This window comes from Condylura cristata, unplaced genomic scaffold (assembly GCF_000260355.1).
Source record: "Condylura cristata isolate star-nosed mole 26May11 unplaced genomic scaffold, ConCri1.0 scaffold00066, whole genome shotgun sequence".
In the NCBI taxonomy this organism is placed as follows: Eukaryota; Metazoa; Chordata; class Mammalia; order Eulipotyphla; family Talpidae; genus Condylura; species Condylura cristata.
This window is the reverse complement of record NW_004567167.1, coordinates 343,766-349,070: the sequence shown is the minus strand read 5'-3', so window position 1 is coordinate 349,070 and position 5,305 is coordinate 343,766.

Here is a 5,305-nt window from a genome sequence, read left to right as displayed (position 1 = left end):
GCCTTCCTCGGCCACTGGCCACTGCACCCAGAGATGGAGGGCCAGCATCCCTCGAAAAATCGTATCTGGAGGGCAAGTCCTTCAGTTAGGCACACAGCCACCTGCCCATCCTACCCACGGCGCCCCTGGGTGCCCGGCCCTGCCCTCCATGCCGGTGTTTGTACCTGAAAGGCCCTGGAGTCAGGGGCCTCGGCCGAGGGTCCTGCACACCCCGTCAGCACCCCTGGGGATGGGATGGCCTGGGCCCGGCCTGGACGCGGCTGCCGCTGTCGGTGTCAGGAGGCTACACTGAGGCCGAAGGCGGGGGGCGCTGGCTCCCCAAGACACGCGTACATGGGGGCTGGCACACACGTGCCTTGGGCTTTCCTGGACTGCTTCATCAACACTGCAGGGGCCTCTGTGGCCTCCCAGGTGCCTCCAGAGACCTGGGGTCCAGCTGCTTGGCGCACACGTGGGGCGGTGGTGAGGGACCCCTCCCTCGAGACCGGCTTTCACTGAGACATGAAGCGAAACCCCTCGCGGCAGGGACGCCAGGGGTAAGGAGACCTGAGGCGTGTAGGGCGAGACCCGGAGCCCGACGTGGGCTCGGGGCTGGCGACGGGCGCTGGCGCCCTGTTCTGGAGTCAACCCGCCACGTTCAGGCTTCGAAAGTGGGCACAAGCTCACGTTGGTGATCAGCAAGAGGCTCTTTAATGCAGAAATTCTCAAGTGGAACAGCAACTGTTTTCATAAACAGACACATTGGAAGGCGCTTCACAGAGACTCACTCAACCCTAGATGCAGAACTGACGAGAACAGCGAGACAGGCAGCCTGGGGCGGGGGCAGTGACGAGCGCGTCTGGCTACGGTCCCGGCGCTACAAAATAATCACACGACTGTGCGCAGCGTTTATCTATGACGAGTCGGCGACTTTGACCCGCTTCCCAGAATACACGAGAGTGAGTTCAAGAGCGTCTGACGCACATTCACGACACTACTGAAGACGGCAGAGTAAAACACGTCTGTCTCGGAGGTTTGACGCCCGGTAGACTTGGCAAGAAAAAACGGGATGGCGCTGTGCCAAAACCTTGTCAAATACAAACTCAGGGAAGATGCCAACCTGGGGAAATGTTTGGCGAAAGGAGAAGAACAGATCTGTGTGACCCGAAGAGACGGCTCCAGGCGGCAGGAAGGTGCCCCACCGCGACCGACATGGGGAGGAAACAACTGCTGAACAAGCTCACAGGACAAGGGCCAGCACCGGCGCCGTCAGCAGAAGCCCGTCAGGTACGAGGCCCCGGGCAGCGGCGGCCCAGACGGCCCTGCGTCGCCGAGTGTGTCTCGGGAAGCGGGCGGCGCGCGAGCCGCTCCTGACCCGTCATTCCCTTCTGCAAAATCCATCTGAAGCCAACTGGAAGTCCTAGCGTCGAGAAGCTCGTCGAGCACCAACACGTTCGTGGCATCGCAGTCGCACGAGGGCGGGGCCAGAGCCGCACCTCAGGCCCGGGCCCGTCGCGCGGCCGTCCGAGGCACGCGGCAGACGAGGGGTGGCGGAGGTGTGGGCACGCCGTGGCTGCGAACGACCCTCACAGTGCTGTTCGGTGGGGCACGAGGAGGAGACGGCGAGCCCGACAAAGGCGGGCGGCCAGAGGGTGACGCGGACGCCAGGCAAGCACCTCACCCGTCACTATTTGTAAACACGCCCGCTGCCGGCGATGGACACGACCCGTTGGGGGAGCAGAGGCGCAGGGTCTCAGAGGCCGCCCGCCCTCCGTGAGTCAGAAGTGCTCTGGGGTCCCCCGCACAGGGAGGAGCAGACGCTGCCCTGTGGAGACGCGGGCTCACAGGGGCGTCAGTCAGCAAGGTTCCGCCCCAGGGCAGGAGCTGGCCGGCGCCCGGGCGTTGGCCAGGGGCGTGGAAGAGCTGACAGGGGCACCTGCCGTCAGTGGGCGAGGACCCCCCTTTCGGCTCCACACAGAGAAAGACGTTTTGCGTCTCGTTTCAGGGAGAGGCACGGGGCAGAGAGGACGGCGAGGAGGTCACATGGGGGCCCCTGAGAAGCCCCAGGGGGCCCTCCCCGAGGTGCAGCCAGCCCGGGCTGCCTCGTTTGCACTGAGTCAGAAAAGAAAAAGATCAGACAAGCCAGCAGCAGACGGGGTGTGCACAAGTGTGGGGTGCATAACCCCCAGCCCCGGCCCGGCTCGGAGGTCGGGGGGCGGGGAGCCTGGCGGCGCTGCTCAGAGCAGTGTCTGGCATTTGGGGGCCGGTGGGGTCTCACACCCGGCTCCGCTCTCATCCCAAGCTTCCCTGTTTGCGAACGGGGTGAGACACAGGCCAGTCAAGGCAGACACAGGATAGCGAGGCCCAGAACCCCCCAGTTTTCCTGGTTTGTCTCTAGCAACAAGCAGCCTGTGTGGGAAAGATGTTCAAGAGCTTATCAGGAAAGCTAAACTAGTGCCATTCGCTGCAACATGGATGGAGCTAGAAAAGAAAGCAAACAGTAAAAAAAAGGAAAGAAAACTAAATGAGAAGTGAAGCAGAAAAAAAATGTTCAAACGCTCAGTGACGCCAGCCGTGCCTGCAAACTCGGGTGCGTCCGCTCGTCCGCCAGCGCCCTGAGCTGAGAGCCAGGGGCAGCGGCCCGGAGAGCTTGTGACTGGCCCACAGTCGCCCCTCGGTCACAGCCCTGGCCTTCCTTCACTGGGGTGCAAGTACCACCACCTCTCCCCAAACAAATTCTCTAGGAAGCGTGTGGGGGCGCAGAATGTTTGCCACATCTCATCCGGTCGCGGTGCTCGCTTCGGAGTGTGTCAAGACAAGGAAGATGAACACGGTGCTGTGTGTTCTGTCAACTGGTAACTGGTCATTAAACCATGGTGAGGCTCGGGCAGGACAAGTTTGCGACACGCCTGTGACACACCCTCGAACGCAGGAAACATTCGTAAGAACACTACAGAGGAAGAGGAAGGCCAGGCCACCCTTGACCCGTTGCGCTGCTGGACAAGCCTGGAGTCGATTGTCACGGTGACAATTTTTAAAAGTGAATGAAAAATAGACGAAAACCCAACATCCGTCACAGCAGCTCGGGCACGGGGCTGTCCGGCCCTTCACAGACAGGCTCCAGGCCTTTCAAGTTACGGGGCACCGTCACCCACGTCCTAGGGCCACTTCCCATGGGCCCCCAGGGCAGGGCCGCCCTCTGTCCAGGTGGCTGGCTCGGCCCTGCTCTCGGGTGCCCGGGGCTCTCCCACCTCTGGACCGTCCTCCAGCCCGGCCTGCTGCTATCCAGGACTGTGGGAAGCTTATCAGCCGTCTTTGCCTTCCAAGTTTTTCTCCCAGTATGCTTAATATTGCTCATTGCATGAGGAAAGTATGTCCAGATCTGGGCTTCAAGAAATGACGTCATCTGGCTCCTTCCGGCCAGCCCCCTGCTGTTCCCTAAGGTGGGGTCACAGAGCAGTCTCCCGGGACAGGGGGTGTGGGGGAGACTTGAGCAGTCCTTGCTCCCTAAGTAAATCAGCACGACTTCTAGAACTCGCAGGGATGGGGCTGGACGGTTTCTAGAGCCTTCGGATACAGACAGCCTGGCTCGGGCGTCCCCTCGGGGAGCCACCGACAAGGGCAGGAGCACAGGGGAGGGGACACTGGCCCCGGAGGCACAGGCAGGGCACCGGGGACCAATTGCAAGCAACTCTCCTCAGCCCTCGAGGTGAGTGGAATAAATTAGGGCGCAGCTGTACAAACAGGTAGGAGGCGGGCTAAGAAAAGAAACTGGGTGCATTATGGGTGTGGAAAGATGATGCTGATAGACTCGAATAAATTTGCCAGCCTCTGGGGCGATGTCAGAGGTGTGAGCCCACTCACAAAACTATCGTGGGGTAAGGAATCTGCCCGGATCAATGCGCAGGACGACGTCCGCGTGGCGACACGGCCGTCTCAGCAGCAAGCTGGCTGGGAGAGGACAATATAAAATAGTGGACAAGAAACAAGCGTGCTATTTGCTAATCTCCGAGGCAAATGTGTGGATTGCAGCATCACACGCACAAAGCCTAATTTAAGAAAAACCTGAACTCCAGAGGTGCCCCTGGCGGGTATGTCGGGAAGTGGCTCACAGACAAGATGGGTCGGGGCCTGAGGGGGCCTGCGTGCTGGGAAGACCGGCTCGCCGGAGGGAGTGGCGGCGGGAGCCGCGGCCGGGGCGCCCGGGCTGAGGGCAGCCGTCAGGAGGTCACAGAAAGCCGACGTGCGCGTGCCCAGAGGAGCTTGGGAAGTCACCGGAAGACACAGGCGCCCACCGGAAGGGCCCTCATGTGCCAGACTCAGGACAATTTGTCCAGTAAACTAAGTAACGGAGTTAGGCGCTGCCCATGGAGGAAACACCCATTAGTCTATACTGGTATAAACAAACGACTGAGGACAGATCTTCCTCACGGAGAACTGTCATCACCAGATGTCGACGGGGCGCAGGAGACACCAAGATGGCCAAGACAACACGAATAATACCCTGGAGGCCGGACGAGTGTGCTGGACCCAGCGGGCGGCTGGTGGAGGAGAAACTGACCACTGCAAGGTCTCCAGGTGCTTCTCCTGAGACATTCATGCACTACAGAGAGATCAGCAGTTACTTCACGGAAGAAAACGGCAAATCCACCACGCAAGGGAAGCCACCTCAGCACGGCCGGGCAGCGAGGGGCAGCTCACGGCGAGACGGGGCCGGAGAGCCGAGTGTGACCAGCAAGGGCTGTGCGTCAAGGGCTGTGTGAACGGAGAGACGAGGGGCCGCTGGCGCGGCCCACGCCGGCTGGAAGCTTCTAAGGAGCCGCCTGTGTCTCGTTTCGTGACTTTGGAACCACACCCCGCAGGTCAGCCCCGGACAGGGCGCACAGATGGAAGGTGGGGGGTGCCCAGCGAGGGAAGGGGGGCAAGCGAGGGAAGGCGGGGGCAGCAGCCCAGCACCCCACGATGAATCGGACTGCGGTTCCAGCTGCTGGACCCCGTTCAAGTCAGTGACGGAAAGAGCGCTCGATGCTACCGCGGAGGCGGCATGGAGAGTGGACGAGCGAGAGCTTGGCCCGCAGCGCGGAAGCCCGCCTGGACGCGGGCTTGCGGGAAAGCTGGCTGCGGTGACACGGGCGCCGGAGCGGAGACGGCAGAGACGCTGCCTCGAACAGGATATTGAAAAAGGAGGGAAAAGGCCCCAACCCTCAGACGGCAGGAGGCGGCCTGGGCGCTCCTTGGCGGCAGCCGCTTGGTGGTGACGGCGGAGACGGGAAGCGTTCACAGACGCACAGCCCACTGGCGTCTGGGGCGCGCGGGCCGGGCGGCA